This window comes from Numida meleagris, chromosome 14 (assembly GCF_002078875.1).
Source record: "Numida meleagris isolate 19003 breed g44 Domestic line chromosome 14, NumMel1.0, whole genome shotgun sequence".
Classification (NCBI taxonomy): domain Eukaryota; kingdom Metazoa; phylum Chordata; class Aves; order Galliformes; family Numididae; genus Numida; species Numida meleagris.
In genome coordinates this window covers 3832926-3852000 of record NC_034422.1, presented here as the reverse complement: position 1 = coordinate 3852000, position 19075 = coordinate 3832926, and the positions used below count along the sequence as shown (strand labels likewise).

The following is a 19075-nucleotide window of genomic DNA, read 5'->3' as shown; positions in this document are numbered from 1 at the left end:
CTTGGCACAGCACAGGACTGCAGCTGGAGTTCCAGCAGTGAGATCTCCCTGCTCACACGCGCAGCTCTCAGTGCTCTGCTGTCTGTTCTCTTCCTCCCACATAACCACATTCGCCAGCTTCTGCACCAACTGGAAATATTGATACTACAGATTAGGAAGGCATAGGTGAGTCAATGATCCCAGCAGTTAAGTCAAAATAATTTTTCTCAGAAAAAATATTTCTAAGTGCTTATCACCGAGGTATAAGTGATGTGTCTATTACGTACAGAGGAGCAAGGTTTTTGCAGAAAGCCTCCCCAGACACAGGCCTTGTGGGAATCAGGCCCATCAGAGCCCTCTGAGGAAGGCAGAACAGATGGAACAAAAGGAGATTTGATGTTTTATTTTCTGAGTATGCTTCTGCTGTTTTATCAACAAACGAATTCACACCTGAAAACAACTTCAATATCATCTTGTAATGTGGGATGACACATCTGCTGAGGTCCGTCTGCCAGTGCTTTATGCAGTTTTCTTTGTATTTTCAAGCCCTGCTGGGAGACATCTAATTATTTTCACATACTAGGCTACTGCCATGAGTTTGCCTTGGTGACTCACACATCCTCTGTTAGCCGCATGCTTACCGTGACCCTTCTGAATCTGCATTCATGTGGGCAGAGGTGTCATTAGCCACACTGATGCACCTGTCATGATGATGGACATCCACACAGGACTGCCCTTCTCTGCTGCTGCCTTGCCCAGCACTGCCCAAAGCTCCCACACCAAACATGCAGCATCGATGAGCCTCATAATCCAGGCACACAAGGCCTCATTTTTACCTCAAAGGTGACACTTTTGCCCCATCCCACCTAGCTGCTCTATCATCTTCTGCAATTTTCCCAGCTTTTAATGCCTACCAGTCTGCTCTTTCACCTGCACATCCATGTTTTTACCCAGGACACCTGCAGAGCTACTACATTACTGTGCTCTTTAAACCTCATCTCTGCCATAGTGACTATAGAAAGTTGAAAGACTCTAAAACACGTTCGTTCCTCTCCTCTTGTCTCATCTCTGGCCATTTTGGTTTAGCTCTGTGAAGCCAAGCAAGATCTGCCAGCAGAACAAGTAAATCAAGGTGCATGTGTGGTGATTTTAAATGCATATATAGATTCAGTTCCCTCTGTGTCTATAAATTACTTCTCAGAGAGGAAAGAAGTTTGTGAGGAGCAAGAGAATTCATGCTGTCCTGGTCACTCTGCAGAGGAGAAGTGGCTAAGTTACCTATTTTGATGCTTCCTTACAGATTGGCCTTGTAGTTTCAATAGTACATTCATTTTTAGGAATGTCAAGTAATAAACAAACAGAGCTAAATTGGGACCATCGCAGGGGCCTTGGAAACCTGCCTCAAAACCAAAAATTCATTCATGAGCAGACTCACAGCAGGGATGCCTGCAGCCAGCCGGCTCTGCTGGGTCAGTAATTAGCTCTTCATTTGAACTTTTAACAGAAACACAAAAATAAACAATAGGGACATTCAGGGAAAAAAAAATATATAATGTTCCAGCTCCCATATGGCAAATGGGGCCAAAGTCTGCTCTGGGACATGTGACCATGACCTTCATGAGGACACCATGGTGCCCAGGGGCAGAATTTGGGTCGCAGTATGTCCATAGAAAAAAGTCATGGCAGGGACTGAATAAGGACAGTGGTATCTGCTTGGGCAAGACAGAGGACAGACCCTTATGCCACCATGGGTGAACTCATCTATTCCCCGTGCCACACATTGTGAAGGGCCCTGACACCTCTAGGAATAGAAGTAGGCGACATTGACCTCTGGCATAACACCACCATCCCACAGCTGAGGAGCACGGTACCTCCCACCACTGCACCCAGCTCTAGCAGTGCTGGTGGCCACAGCCTCCAGCCACTGCTATCACCAGACTGGCAACACTGGTGATGCTGGTGGATGTTAACCCACTGGACTGCAAATTCTAGCTTCACTGTTATCAATTATAGTGTCTTTCAACTGCTCTCAGGAACTTCCAGCACAGAGAACACCAAGGATGACACCTTTCAGGCTACAGGTCCTGACCTGGGGCCCAAAATTCCATCTGGTTTTGGTCAGGAAATTTGGAGACATACATACACATATTTAATATGGAACAGAAACCAATATCTTACTACCCAAAAAGACTAGTTACAAGCCCCATGCCCATGAAGATATTTTGGTGCCAGGATTGTAGTGGCACTGCTGCTTCAGAACTTTTTTAGAGTGATGAGCTTGTGACAACTACTGCCAGATCCTCTGTAGGTATAATTGGGTACAACTTTGCTGATCCTGCAGATGTGCCAAGAAACCGACCCACACATTTATTTCTCCAGCAATACGTGAAGACTATAGCACAGGGCACGGTATGAATTGAATGAAGACAGAGTATTTTTAGATCTGGTGAAGAAAGAAGAGAAAGAAAGGAGTGAGCCCACAAGCTCTGCTTTGATGATTTAGCCTATGCAGATTTGTGACAAATTGTTTTTTCTGCATGAGTCTGAACTGATACAGATTTACATGAGTGGTTAAAAAGTAATACCAGTTGGGAAATAAAATCCCTAAAAGCACCACAGCAAAGCAATAAACTTAAGAAGCAATTAGACAGACAGAAGAATGATCAGAAATGTTTTACAATAGAAAAAAAAATTAATAACAGAGAAAAAGAGAGCGGTTGGACACTTGTAATGCCAGTTGTGGCAGGCTGAAAGCAGAGGATTCGAAAAGCCATTAGAGAAAAGACATGAAGATTCTTGTAATAATATCCTGGGGAACATGCATGCTGCAGATTCAATGACTTTAAGACTATATTGTACGTTCTGCAACAATTGTTTAAAGTCTAATCTGCCTGGAATGATTGGTAAAGAACTTATGTTAATGTCAGTCCAGTGTCCTCAAGGAAACACATTCCGGACTTGACATTAAATTACATATTCTGTAACCAGGACATTTGAAGTATTTTCCTAATCTGGTGGATACGGAGATCTCTATCCAATAATTCTCCTGATGTCGTGCAAGAGTAACAGCATCCTTCAGCTTCCTTCGATTTTAAATTTGAGAAACAATCACATATTAACCACCAGTCACTCTATAGTTATTATGAAGTTGTGAACCTGAATAGTTCCAGTCTGTAACACAATAATAATAAATACTATTATCTGCAGTGTTCAGTGACTGCATAGGAGGCTGTTTCCAAGGTCACACATCTAGAAAGGAGTGGGACTCGCACTGTATCTGATGATTTCAAAGCAAAAATCAGTGTAAACCTGACAACTAAGATGATATTGCTGTGATATGATAAACCCTAACTTTAAGCAAATGCAACTAAAAGTACCTCAAGGTCCTAGCCATTTTTGCAAATTTTGCAAATTAAGTAAAAAACTCTTCAGCAATTACTGTTTCCTTCCAAAGTGTTCATAGGTAAGCTTACACTTAGGAAGGAAAGGGAAGGTACAAAGCCTTTCATGGAGAGCACTTGATCTGATAAATAACCATGCCAGATGCCAACATTGTGCCTGGTGTGCCCGTTTATCACCCTGTTACCAGCCACACAGACTGCCTCCAGACATTTGCTCCCACAGGAGGCAAGTTGATAAATGGCTGCAGTAGGCTCAGCTCTGGGTTGTGACAAGATTATTTATTGGGTGAAAAAAAAGAAGAAAATTTTTAGATGACAGCAATAAAAGCTTGGTTCTTCTTCAAGGTGCTGCCAGACACAAGGGACTGATATAATCTGACTTTGGCTTTTATTTGCTTAGGTTCTCCTGTTGGTTCAAAATCTATGAGGAGTTAAGGGCCCTGCAGCTATAACTGCACACAACTTCTAACCTATGCCAATAAAATAACAGTTTAGCTCAACAAAAGGTTATTTTCAAGAATCAAAGTTATTGCGATGGCTTGCACTGACTTCAGTAAGATCCGGTTAGAGCAGAATTTACTAGGCTGAGCTGGTAATTTATCAGCGGGTAAACAGTAACCACAATCTCCCCATCAGACAGTGCTTCTTTTATGCCTTTCTGCTTTCTACATTAGAATTTCCTCTCCATGAAAAGCAACTTACTTTTTTTGCTTTTTCTTTCTAACATGCTTTTTTGCTTTGCTATTCACATCTAGAACAATTGAGAAGGGGCCCAAAGGAGCCAGGTACAAAAAAAAGATGACTGAGAGAAGCTGAGAAAAATCCATGGGGTGATCACTGGTCTGGAGAAAGGGAGCTGACAGTCTTAGATTCACCACACCACAAAAGAGAAGAGGAAAGCCATCAGGTGGCAGGCCTCAAAACAAACAGAAGATGATGATTTTTCCACATAACAGCTAAATCATGGAATTCATTACTGCAGAGAACAGGAATGTTTGCATAGACTGACTTCAACTGCAATTTAAAGAGCAATTAGATAAATTCACACAATAATGAAACAGATCACACTTCTGGATCACAAACACGCTGAGGGACATAGCCTTGAAAGCAGCTTTCCTTGCTCTTACATTATTACAATGGTATTTGCTATCAGTCACTGTCAGACCTGAGGAACTGGATCAGAAAAACTTTTAGCCTTAGCCCGTGCAATTCTCCTGATAGAAACGGTACTGTTTGCTGTAATTGCAGTTTAAAAGCAAAATTAAAACTTCTTCCCACAGAGTTGTCCATGTATTGTCCAGCTTTCAGACTTTTATAGATAGATTTGAAGAATTGTATTAGCAGAATGGATTTTGGTACTATTGGAAAATATAAGCCCTCAGTATAAAATATTAAATTATTGCTGATTAATTCTTTTATGGGCTCGGACTTGCCACTGATTTAATACTCTTGGATAATTACTTCTATTATAACTGTGTCTTTGATTTTTAATTAACTGTACAAAGTTTCTCATTCAAATCTAATATTACCTTTGTTAACACTGTCAACTCTCTGTTTAGATATTCTACTCACATTAAACTGTAATGCTCAGACCTTAAATTCTGCTTTTTCATAACTCTGTGAACAGATTCCATATGAGGCTTATTTATTCTACATCATCATCTACCAAAAATGCTGTCTTCAGTAGCCTGAATACTGATGTCTGCCAAGTAAATCCATTTTCTCAGCACTGCCATTTTCACATCACCTCATCGGAATCACATGGCTCCCCTGCTACTAATTTGGTTGATCATTTCAGTAATTAGTCTCCTGATTTTCAGTGACTTCACATTGAAACTACTCACGTGACTTAAGTTAGGACATGCACAAAGGTTCAGCTTTTAATGGGGCAAGAACTTCATCTCTCTTCTAGTCCAATGAAAATCTGCAACAACTCTGTGATATTTTGGGATTCTGTTGAGACAATGAATGATAGTGATACAAGAATGCATATGGTTACTTCACTTACATTTTCTCTGGGCACCTATGCAGGAGGCTTTGGATTAAAAAAATACCAATAGCAAACAATAAGTGATTGTCCATATCTATTTGAGAGTAGATGATGGTGACAAGGGGGTGACCTGGTTTTTAGCAGCACCACGTTTGTTGCAAGACTGTTGGCCAAGTCAAATGAGGCCAAAGCACAACACTGTAAAACTTGTGTGCTATTACTCACTTAAATCCATATTTACAAACTTAATTAAGTGGCTTTACTCTATTAAAATTCAAAACAAGCAAGCTGCCTGGGAACTGCATGATGAGCATTTGCAGTGATCAGGCTCCTTGCAATTCAGAGTCTGGATGTGGGTGTCATACTTGAACCATTCACATCACAATTTGATCTTTGTTTTGAAAATGTCAGTTTTTCTACTTTAACTTCCTTGTAATTAGATTTACATTTGCCTATTGAGAGAGGATATTAGCAGTACTTAGAAATTCCCTTGAAATCATTGTTAGGATAAAAGGTGAGGCATAATATGTGAAATGCAGAGTCCCAGCATCATTTTGCAAACCATCACGCTGTAACAAATAGATGGTGTTCTGCATTTTTAAAATCCATGCCCTTTTTATGTACTAGGGATTCCTCAGGGACTCTATATTTTGTGCAGTCAGCCTGCATGAAGCACATCTGTCCTCCACCACTGTCACTGCTGGAGCATCTTGTGGGATGACCCAGAGATCTCCTTTTATCTGAGGGTCAAGCACATCCCACAGTGCTCCCAAGCCCAACAGGCCAAGAATAAGGATCTGAACTGAGTTCTGAGTGATCATCTGCCCTCTGACAACTTGTTTAAGTACTGCAGCACAACCAGGATGGCTCCAGGAGAGGCACATGTTGATTCTCTCTACTACAGACAGGCCTGACACCACTCAGCACAGTTGCTCAGACACAGGCCAACACCTTGACCAGCCAAATGACACCACTTCTCTTACAGATGAGGATCAGAACAAATCTGAAGAGTAGGGCAGCGATTACCAAGCACGTAATCAAAAGAAGACATGAATGCTGTGCTGCAGCTCTACCACCACTGTTGAAGCCCAGCTGTGTTCAGAAGCGTGAGGTCTCGGCTGTGCCCTGATTCTGCCTGGTCACTGAGCTGCCTCTGAGCACAGCTGAATCCCAGAGAAAGGGATGCCACAACCTGTTCTGTGGTTAATGAAACCAAGAAAACAGAGCCTAAAAAATAATTACTTTGTGCTTGAGGAAACATGGAAATAATCATGAGCTGCTGCAGACTATCTGAAACTAAATTATTTGTATTCAAATATGTGCAAAACCAATGATCATTTTTGGTTTTGATCAGCTCAGCTTAGTCTGCACTTCAGGGAAATTAATTCGATGCTCTGGGTGTAAACATTCTTTCAAAATGCTTACTGTAAAGCAATGTTTTCCTCCTGCTCCTGAGCACCAGAGCAATTTTCAAAGCATTCCCATCGATAATGCAAACAAAACACAGACCACTTCATCAGGAGGACCAGAAATTGCAATCAGAAAAGTAATACTCAAAATGAAATTTAATCTGTATTCACATTATCACCTGGTCCTTTCCAGGCCACGTGTGGGTGGTGTGCAGAGACTTCATGCAGGTTCAGTTGCATTTATGGTTGCTAAAGACTACAAGCAGACGAAAGCTACCCACCCAGACCACAGTGAAAGCAAAGAATGATGTCAGGAGCACATTTACAATGAACCAATATAATCTACTTCTAATTAAGTCAGAGGGTGAAAGCATTTACAGTCTCCTAATACTAGAGGCATCCTACCAGAACTTTGTATCACATCTGGGTGACAACCTGACTGCAGCATCTCTAATGTCCTCCTACAGAGTGTTGTTCAAAGAGAAGGAATTCCATATTCCAGATGCCCATACTGGAAATGGACATTTCTTCATGGACATCTTCATGCCCATGAAGAATGCTGGAGCTGAGCTTTGCCTCCCTGCAAGTGTAATGAACCTCATGAAACATTTCCATGCGCTGCAGTATGCTGAAGTGCCAGCTGCAGTTAGAGCAGTGCCATGCTGGAGGTCAGTTCGGCTGTGAGTTGTGAGCCCCAGCACCCTGAAAAAGATAATTAATCAGGTCCACAGCAGTTGGAAAGAGGAGGGGGAATTAAAGCCTTGTGGTTTGTGCCAAGGAACCACGAATCTGAGATCCTTCCTGGGAAAGGGAGAAGCACAGACCAAAGATGAAGGCCAGCAAGCAGGCAGAGCTGAGGCCTCGGAGCACTTTCTCCCGCAGCAGCTAGCAGGATCTGAGTTTTCTGTTACTGCGAAATAAGAATATAAATCTTCCCCAAGGAATGCAAAAGATGACAACCGCAGCCCTGTCTCTATCCTAGTTCTCATCCCCTGTGCAGATCAACTGTCCCTGCTGTACTAACAAAGAGTTAAGTGGACATTTTTTTTGCATTAGTTTTCTGCTGACTTAGCCAGAATGGCTCAGCGTTGGGTCTGATGAGGGCTGAGCCACTGGACAGGAAGGGATGGCATGGAGACTGCTGACCACGCATCACAGGAGGACTCACTTTCTTTTCTAGATGGTTTCTGATGTCCAGAGCTATCATTCATCTTCCTTCATTTTCCTTTTAGTCCTTCTGTAATTGCTTGGGGATATTCAGTGCTGCCAACTTTGGGCTCATTATTAACCCTAGGCAAAATGTGCATTGGAAGACCACAAATTTTAATTCTTGCCCTGTTACCATAGTTACATATGAGTAAGAGGTGACACTTGAACCCTACCTGGAAGCTCTAAGTAAATGATGACTGATAAAGAATTAAAGAATTTCTAAGAACAAAATGACAGTATTTGAAAAAGAAAAAGACAAGAACACCCATGGTAAAAACTTTAAAATGTGAGGCCAGACGATCAATTTCTACACACACCTTGTCATCATCCTGCCTATTCAAATCTCATGAGATTCTAGCCAGCTCTTGATCAGTGTCACGATGCTTCTCAATGGCATATTGAGAAGTTCTGCCTTTGATCAGAGCTATTACAGATGATATACACATTATACTCTGACTAGTTTTATTCTGATTTTGTTCTGGTTAAATGAACAGTTCTGAAACGTGCATCTAAAGAAAACTTTTCTGCTAACACAGAGTAAGCAGAAAATGTGCAAGAATCAATTTTAAATCTGACAGAATGATTAATACCGGTATTTAGATCCCCAGATTTTCCCATCTGCCAGAATATCAGTTCAGTTCCTATAATGCCGCGGGTGTCTGACTGCTGGGATTGAACGCTGCCTAAAGTAACTTGAAAACTTCGGAGAACAGTCCTGTGCTGAGATTCACTATTTGACAGCAGAAAGAATTGTTACTCTTTGACAATAACTTTGAATGCCCTGGTATTTTGGCATTTTTTAAAAATATATGCTACTTTTTAAATGTGTTTTGAAGAAAAAAAGTTGCATGTTCGCTTGAAAGCAGCGCTTCTAATGTCGGAACAAGAGGCAGAAGGGAAGAAAAAGATACTTCATGCTTTTCTGGTCCTGTTTGATGGATGTAGGAGAAAAACTACACTCTCAAAGCAGCAGACTGTGCCTGAAGATGTGCTTGGCTCATTCTGTTTCTATCCCAGATGCTGCTCTGAGGGCCAAAAAGTGATATTCTTCCCATGTGCTTTCCCACTATTCTCCATTCAGAATCCCATTTTAAAGTTAAAATTCCCAATACGAACTCAACTAACTGGAAGAGTAGGATTTTCAGAAGTCTCCATCTAGGGGAGGAAATCAGCGAAGAGCCATTTTCTTTGATCTGTCTGAAAATATCTTCATTCTTTAAGAAACACAAACCTAACTCTGAAACTAATTGTGATAACACAGTGACAACAAACATAAAGGGAGTATTACTTCATATGTACCATCTTCTGCCTCTCCTAAGCTAAGCTATCTAAGATTTTACATTAATGAGTAGAGCCTGCTTCATGAATCCCCAGGTCTTAAACCCTATCTCCAGAAGTTAGACAACAGTAATCGTCCTCTTAATTTTCTCTGCAATAGCAAAAAAAAAAAAAAAAAAAAAAAAAAAAAAAAAAAAAAAAAAAAAAACACACAAAAAACAACAACCAAAAAAAACCTAAGAGTTGTGTTTTAGTGAGAAAGCGTCTGTTGGGAAATTTTACAGCTGACACAGTAGAGCTCTGAGACTGAGAAATTTTACTCTATGCTGCACAGCTGAATTAAATCAATGTTAACTAGAATGTACCAGAAACCAAGATTTAGATTAATGTGAGCACAAATTACTGTCTGTCACTCAGTCTCCATGCTCTTTTTAGGTGCGACATATGCCATTTCTCTATTGCCATTTTAAGCTAGTCTAGATCTAGACTTCAAAAAAAGAAAAGGAAATAAAAATAATATGCATTACTTTAAAAGTTATTCCTAGTGTAGAAGAGATGGCCAGCCTCTGAAAGAAAAGGCTCAAGAAATATATGTTCAGAAGATGAACAGTGTTGGCCTGTATGTGTTTGAGGGAGAATATTTTTCTTAATCTTATTTTATCAAAGTTGAACAAACCATAGCATTAGTATTTAAACATTCAAAAAGATGAATAGGAGGACTTAACATCCTAGAGAAAGCAGTCTGGTAGCCAAGTGACACTAGTCATTCCAGAGTAGCTCATCTGTTAGACTGGAAGAGAATCTGACTCCTAAAAGTTTCTACTCTGCACAGGTTCACATTCCATTACAGAGCAAGTCTTCCACAACGTGCCTTTCAGGGCAAGCACAGATGCAAGGAATCTGAAAAGGCAGCCTGTCAGTCTAGACCCAGGTTCTATCTAGGTTCTATCCCCAGCCTCCCCATCCAGATAGCTTTCAAGGACATTTACTACAAACCTGTGAAAAGAAAGCTACTTACAGGTCTGGGATTTATAGGAAGTGCTGCCTATTTGTGCTCCATCTTTTGTCCACAGCATTAAGATTTGCAGTTTGCACTGAATTATCCAATGACCTAAATCTTACCAAGCTATCAAAATCTGTTTCCTAGATAAAGTCATGCTAGGGTTTGATACATTTGTCAGCACCAGGCACACAGCAGGGCTTACAAGCATGGATATTTCTCAAGTCTTCTCCAACAGCAGACAAAAGGGAGGTACAAATGAATTACAACTTATTCACACCAATGCTTTAAAATAATTATCAACCGCTTATTGTCTGGAGACACAACAATACAATTCCTGCCTCCTGATTTCACACAAACTCCTGAATATAATGAGGCACTGTTTATTTAGCTAAGTAAATCATCCAACTCTTGTGCTGACACCTCTAGAATGATTTATTGTTCTTTCATTATACTAAATACTTGGGATAGATCATGCTTCATTATACAAAATATAATCCATTGCCATTCAACTGAATGAGACTTGATATGGGAGAGGCAGGGGATTGCTAATTGTCAAAATAGCTTCGTGGTGACATATTCTTTCAGCATTAGAGTTCAAACATTTGACATGGTAAAATTGTCTGTCTTCACTTCTTTCTAACATCAGAAGAATGTTGCTGAAGCCCCAGGAAGTCAAATGGGAGTTGGAAGAACATTAATTTTTATCTTTACACAGCTCCTTTTTAACCCAAAACACACTACAGTCATGATCCCACAGGGCGCTTTCAGGAAAACTCCCACGAGTTGTGTCTTGCCAGGTAGGCTGTCCTTGCCAAAACAAGAATATGAATTATGAATATAGCCAATAAATTGGGCTTAGTGTTTTTCATACTCTGCAGTTATAGTGTATTCTAAGATAAAATTTGCTTCCAGTTATTTCCTAAACTGGCAGAGGAACGTGTGCAAAGATTGCTAAAATAATCAACAAAATTGCTGCCAAACTGGAAATCTTCCAATCTAAAATCTACAGCCATGTTCTCTACAATGAGCATCAACAGACTAACATCACATATAGGTCAGGCTCAGAAGAAGTTATCTGCCTCACATCTACTAGCAAATTACACATCTGGGTATGCGACTTGGCTTACCACATAATACTGACAAGGGACAATAAGGTTTTCTGTCCCAAACCTCCAGTATCTAACTTCTCTAAATTTAACAGGAGCTTGAACCTGTCTTGAACTGATCACTTGATACAAGTGCCCAAGCTCCCCTAGCGCCCAGTGCTGTGTCCTCCAATACCCAGCTGCTCTCCCATAGTCTGCCCTCAGCAGCAGGCACCTTAGTGAGGCAACAGATCATGGCTTTGGATAGTGAGAAATGTACCAACTTCAGGGGTCAATCTGAAGCCACAGAAACAAAGAAACAATAATGGCTCCAACAAGCACAGAAAGGGGAAATCAAAATGAGAAAGACACATCCCTGTAGTGACATTAAACAACTCCTCTCATATTTTTCTCCTTCTGGGCAAATTTAATCTGTATTATAAAAGGCTCCAGCCATCTGAGGCGCTGGGGAAGTCCATCTGGTAGCAATGAAGGCAATGCTGAGCAGATAGAGTACTATTAAAGCCTTCAGCAGATACAGCCTATTAAAGCAAAGCTGCCACCACTCAGACATTCTGCTATACACAAGCCTGAAGGCTGCTGGGCTCTTGGGGTTTTTCTCCAGGTTTTCAGAGAGGTCAAAGAGCAAAGTTTCAAGTCATAAAAATATCCCTCTCTCAGCCACCTCAGGGAAATACAGTCACCCAGGCAGATGAAATGGAAGAAAAGGAAGAGATTTCATTGAAAAAAATCCTTTACTGAGAAGTTAAGCTTTTTAAGCACCTGCGAGAGATTCTGGACATCATTTGAAGCTTTCTAAACTCTAAAGTCTGTCTTAAGCTAGGTTTATGTTGCATAAATGTTTGCTTTCAAATTCATGATTATTATGAAAGATACAACATGAACATAATAAATGATTGTGGTATTAAAGAACATTTGACGGCATCATCTTGAGTGCTGCTTCCCTTAATGCTCTACTTACATGGCACGGAGGGATTTGCTCTGAAACTGCATTAGGATGAATAGAGTTCAACAGTACAGCCCATGACATCTTTTTCTCTTCTCACTGAACAATTCATAGTAGCCAAAATACTGTGAAAAGTACAACTTCAGGTTTGAAATGCAGAGATGCCAGTGCTGGCCTGCTGCTTGGCAGCAAGGTGATTAGGACTGGAGGCAATATGGCACTAAAGCTCCTGGCTTTATTTTTATTCCCACGGCCTTTGGCTCATGCTTGAAACTGCACTTACAAAGCCAAAGCAGAAACACGGATTAAGCAAGAGAAAAAGCATTGAAGACAAGAGGTAGATATGTAGAGGAAAAAAAATTAAAATTTGAGCTTGACTAGAATGATCCTTAGATCCAAGATTTCATCCACCCTTTGCTTTTCACGCTGGCAAGAACAATTCACTGCATTCAAGTTATAGTCAAATGGATACCTTATGGCTTTGTTCCCACGTAATCTAGACATTCTGAACTACCTTTTGTATTCAAGCCGCAGTGTAAATGAGATGCCTAAAACCAGCACCCTCTATGTTAGCTAGAAGAGAAAGGAAGAAGAAACTGAAGTTGAAATTTTCAGATCATTTTTATGAGTGCCTCAGTGTTCATTGTGATCCATATCTAACTAGCGCTGCATCCCACTGCACGCTGGGGTGATCAGAGAAGTCCAGAAGGTGACATAAAACCAGTCTGTGACACTAATCTGTTATTTGGAAGGTAAGTTTCAAACTCCAGCTTGAAGGGATATTTCTGAATAACTCTCCTTAAAAGTACCAAACAAAGCAAAGCAGAATTTTGGTTTCCAAGATACTGATTTGCTTTTGAATTTTGTTGTTGTTGCTTGCTATATTTTATTTTTTTTAATGGAAAATAGAATGTAATTGTCTAGAAAAGTAATTATGAAATTACCTAGCATGCCTATAAAATTCACTAATACTGCACATCATCAAATAAAAGAAAGACTGAGTAGTACACACATATCTTCTAACAAGTACATTTTAGATGTTAGGTTACATTTCCACAGACTCCTTGATCCCTCCTGCTCTTCCCCATAGCTAAGCTACCTCTGGTTGCCCTAATGATCCCTATAGACAGCCAAATCATTGTGGTTAACTTGTCGCATTTACATTATTTTTTAATTTGTGACTGTTTCACTTAGTGATGTCACCTATTTCTCAAGTATTTTACTTTTAAATAATTAAGGCTTACGCTTACTCAAGCAGTTAGCACAAAAAATATTTGAAATGCTAATCCAGCATCTCAGACAAAAGTGTTGAATCAAATTTAAATCCTGTTGTTCCTTAAATACCCTGTAAAATACAATAGCGTCCACAGCATACTGATAACCTCTGTGCAATAGAAAGAAGGAAGCCAACATGTTACATGTGATGGTTATTAAATGGAAATGCTGACAGACCTTTAAACGTGCTGAGGCTGGGCACACTGATTTAATGAGAGCAATAAGGGGCAGGTGGGTTGAGAATTCCTGCTGAGATTAGATCCTGAGCAGCCAATGGGTCTTTTGAAAATGTTTTTTAACACAAGCTGTACACAGGGACAGGCTTTGCACTACAGGAAAAGAAATGTATTTTCATTTTAACTTTATCAGCCAGGCTTCTTACAACCTTGTGACTAACATATATATATATATAGTTAATGCCATAATGATTGGATTTTTTTTAACGTGTTTCTTTCTCTAACTACATTCAAATGCAGAAAAGAAGGAAAAAGTTTCTTGCTTTGTGCCTTACCTCTGGAGTTATGAGTTACATCCTTTCCCTGTTTTTTTTTCAACGGATCTCGTGCATTTGGGCCGAATTCAGTAAAACACATTCTCAGTGTATAGCTAACTACTCAAAATATGCTGAAATAAAGTGGCTGTGTTAAGGCTCTATTCTATGCCACATTCCTAGTGGCTATTGTACTTTTTGCCAAAATTTCCACGATCCATTCAACACTGAGCAAGCCGTATTTTCAAACCAATACGCACATCATTCAAATGATGAGATGAATCTGGCTCTGTCTACCAGTGCCACGCCACTGATGAGCTGTCCTTAACTACAGCAGGGACCACACAGAAAGGGCAGAACCACTCAAGCATTCACGCCCCTACACAGCCTGAGAAGGAGTCGCTGAAGAAAAGCATTGCATCAGACATACTCTTCCTCACCTTTCTGCATTTAGCTCAACTGTTAATCATTGCTGTGCTGATTAACCTGTGATGACCCATCCGCAGCAAGAAAGCAATCTGAAATCAGACCCTTGGCTGATTACAGCAGGCAAGCAGCTGGTCCAGGAATGATCACTTGCCCCAAATTAAAGTTAACCCTTACTGGAGCTACCAAATGTTTTTACTAGGATAACTATCCAAGGCAAAACAGTCTTGAAAGTATGTTGCAAAGGAAAATTTTATCAGTAATACATATATTTGCATTCTTGATTTATTAATTCTGGCTTTCTCACCCTAGAAGCAGGTGATGGATGAAGAACAATTCCTAAATGCCAAGACCAAAGGTATGTTGTAAGATTACACCCTGAAATACTGGCCTACTTTCAATGCCAAACCCTGTTCTGGGGTATCTCAAAGAATGGCAAGGCTCAAGATGACTAATTTCCGTAGGGCTAGAATCATTCCTGCTGTGGGGACACTCAGCCCTGCAAAAGCAGAGGGCTGGAAAGGGGACTGCTGGGTTACCTGCCTTACACTCCTCATTCTTGCTTCTGCAGCGCTGGCAGAAGTTGAAGTACAATTGCTGAGCTTTTCATTGTGGAAATGTCTGGGTTCTTCTAAAGGTGCATTTTTCTTTATGAAGCAGTATATTTTCCTGTCATGATGTAGTACTATCTGAGTTTATCTCCCTCTGCACACCTGGTATTCCTTCCTCCCATCCCACTTGCTTTTGCAGTCTTACATGTAGAGGTTACTGCTAAAAAAAGGTGCTCCCAACAGAGGGCAAAGCAAAACTACAAGAACCTTGCAGTCTCTCTTCATCACCATGGTTATTATTGTTTCAGAAAATGATCAAGATTTCAGAGGTCTGCTAAGTCACCCTGTTTTGGCAGTGTGTTCTTGGGAATGGCATGATTGAAGGCAAAGGGAGGTTCATTATTCTGTACTACCATTTACAGTGAAACACGTTCAACAATTAACTCAGGATGTGGGTGAACCACTTCCAATAGCAGCAGAATTAAGAAGAGATGCTAGAAAGAATCTGTAACACTAACTCAACAGATCTGGCTCTTTGTATTTACATTCTGGCATTTTCCATAGTAGGGAACTAGTCTCTAAGCATTAATCCAAGTAAAGGGGAGAAAAAGAGGTGTTGTTAAGGGCCGCGGATAGTGCTAGAACTAGGAGTTTTAGGATTAAAGTGGATAATGAAAATATAAACTAAATGTTGGGAAACACTTCTTAACAAACACCTGACTGTAAAATCCCAGAGTGAAACCAGTGAAGTCCCGGTTGTCTCATGCACTTTAGTGTAGACTAGATATTTAAGAACATATAGGGATATAAAAGCCATTTAAGATTTGAAACACTGCATACATTTCTGAAGCATTTTTGCTTCTCGAGCACTAAAATATGCCCTAAAACTTCCTGAAAATGATTCTGCAGTTCTACTACAAGAACATAAGAAATATCATCAATATTTTTCAGACATAAAGACTTAGAGATGGTTGCAAGCTGTAGCCTTTGGAGAAAACATAGCTGATGGAAAAATGTCCACCTAAAAATGGTTTTCTGTCTGCTGCTGACATGTGGATGCATGTCAAGGATGCAAACCTTGGCCAGTTTATGAGCAGCAGCTGACTTAGAAATACTTTTTACATCGTATTTCTTTTCACAAGGTGCACACGGCTAAATACAGTCACATTTATCAAGCACTCACACAACCAAACTACGTAACTTCATAAAGGACACGTTAGAGTTATCTTCTGTCATCAGATCATTTTATCGTATTTGAAGTTAAGTACGTTAATGTATCTTGAATTAATTCTCCTGGTGTTAAAGAGCAAACCGGGCTAATAAAAGTGACGCATTGGCTTTTTCAGAGAATGATGTTCATCTTATGGAGAATGTCAGCATAAATGAAAATTAGCCTCAAGACAATGTTAATTATGTTTTATCCATTAGTAGGAGGGTAATTGAACCACTCATTTTCACTGTAAAGAAAACCCTTCTGGCTTCATAAAGGGAAACTATTGTATTTAATGTGCTAATTAAAGTCTAACAATGTAAAAATATGCAAAAGAAAGAAAAGCAAAATGCAGGTAATCTATGTCTACGACAGAGTGTAATGACCATCCTGGACATAAGTTTTATTGCCCTCATGTGCTTACAGGGACTTCAGAACGCATGACAGAAAACTCAAACAACAGTGTCTGAAGAAGCAATCAAGACTTAACAACATGAACATCAAATATCCTTAGAGATATGTATTCAAAGTGAAACAAAGGCCGGATGTAACTTAGTATAGACAAAAAAAGAAGTAAATAAACAGTCAAGAACATACAAGCAAAGACTGGCCAACCACCCGTAATAAGTTGGGAGCCTATTTTTTCGGTTGCTGCATCAAACGGTATTTCAATATCTGTCAATAGTTATATTAATAATTTGGTTATTGCTAAACAAAAGATACATGAATAAGGGTATGTTTTGATTGCTGAACTGCTCTTGCTGTATACATCTGTGCTATGTCCATGGAATGCCCATGGATGATTAGGAAGATTCAGATAGCTCTATTATCAAGCTCTATTTTCTTTACAATGTTGCATTTTATTTGTGTTGGACTTCACTCCAGTGAGAGGGTACTGGAGGAAAAAATGTTTTTGTTTGTTTTTCTTGGATATTTTAAAGGAAAAGATGTACTTCGAAACTGTTCAGAGTTTGGAAAGATATTGAGATTAGGTAATGTGTTTCAAGGAGAACTGACAGACAAAGTTATCAAATGTTCATGCTAACAGCTAATCACACCATTTTATCAGATATATAATCACTGCCCTTACACTTATAAACAGACATGCATATTCCCTTCTTCCCAGTCTTAAAAATAAATTATATCACAGAATACGGAAATTCCATGTCCATATACCCTTGCCACAGAGGGACATGTTTTGTACAGCCCGGGCCAGAATGACTGAGATGCTGAGTGAAAGTAGAAGATTAGACAGAACACTTGTTCCAGAACCTGAATGCCATCTCGATGTTATGTCCTTTCTTCTACTGCTGCGAAAGTCAATAAATTAGACAAGTACAACCAGTCCTGGAGTGATGAAATCTGCTCGTGAGCAAATACTACAAGAAATAAATCCCATAAATACCATGGAGTCATTTACATCAGCCAGAAAAAGTGTAGGTGACTGTCTGGGCCAAGATTTAGCTGCAGATAATATTATGGGGTACCTGCTCCCTGTGTTCAGTAGAATCCAAATCAGATCCTTGAACTTATTGACACCATGGGCAGCATCTAGGCAGAGTTACAGTGAATTCAGAGTTCTTGCTTCCATTTTATGAATTACAAAGCCAAAAATACGTGCTCTATCCAAAAATAATAATTTTAAAATCAACCTTTATCACAATATTACCATGAACATTGAAAAGGATTATCTTATTACAAAAATGAAATGACTTAAATTTATCCTCATTATTGTTTCCAAGGGAAAAAAGAGGTTTTTTTTTTATTTCATTGTGGATGAAGCTGCTATTTGCATTTAAATGAAGACATCTGAAGGAGAAGACTAGCTAGAAAGTTAGGGTGTTTTTTTTTTCCTTTTGAGGATGAGATTTCATTTCATTTCAGTATTATCCTATAATACAAACCTAACTCTACTTTCTGCTTCATTAAATAGTCAATCACAAACTGGTTTCCAAAAATTGCCATAGAGAGTGAGACTCTGATTATTCCCAGTTGAGGTTTTGTAACAACTGTTGGTATCCCCTAAAATCTGACATCAGCAAATAAATGAGCCATTTCCATATTTTCTGTATAACATGGATTTTTTTTTTTGATTGACTTATCAGAATGGATGCATTTAAACAATCTGCTTTCTTAATACTACAATCAGAAACATGCTTACACCAAAACAAAGAGTTTACAAGCCTTCCCAACATACTCATTCTGTCATAGGGAATGCCTCTGCTTGCCCCATTACCTCCATTAAAACCTTAGTAGAAGTGAGTTCAGGCTGTATCCCTTATCTGTCCACCTCACAAAGATAAAAAGATGGTTTGAGAAAGGCACTAAACTGGCAGTAGTAGGGCAGCAGTTGTTGATTGAAACGTTCATCAAACAGAGCAAGCCTAACAAGATCTCACGCCTTGCTGGAGGGAGTGGGTAACATCAAGTCACACCGATGGGAGTCAATGGTTTAAAAAAAATCCATCTTTTCTAGTCCACCGGCTGGCTCCAGTTGATTTGCTTCACTTGAGAATTTGTCTAGTTCTTATTAGATGAGTAGAATCTAATATACAGGTCCAGTGATCTACCAAGATATAAGGCTGATATCCAAATTAATACATGGAGCTCCTCCTTAACATTAGAGGTGTTAGGCAGATTATCTGTGCTTCATTGCTATGTGTGGAAAAGCACAATGTCCTTTGAGTTGTTACTATACACAGACACAATTTCTAAAGCTGTTGTATCAGCTATTTGTGAGATACACAGTGAATAAAATAGATTTATTATATTGTCGTAGGCATCTCACTTCAATGATTTTCA

At 39.7% G+C, this 19075-nt stretch overlaps 1 protein-coding gene and 1 long non-coding RNA gene across 5 annotated transcripts in view; one reads left to right on the top strand and one right to left on the bottom strand.

Annotated features, from left to right (window-relative positions):
• TMEM132D (transmembrane protein 132D) overlaps positions 1–19075 on the bottom strand; it is a 229164-nt gene that overhangs the window by 45852 nt on the left and 164237 nt on the right. The gene's annotated exons all lie outside the window — the stretch shown is intronic.
• Positions 14553–17943, top strand: LOC110406471. The gene is made up of 3 exons (XR_002443479.1): positions 14553–14745; positions 14825–14870; positions 16700–17943. It is a non-coding gene; the product is annotated as an uncharacterized LOC110406471 (long non-coding RNA).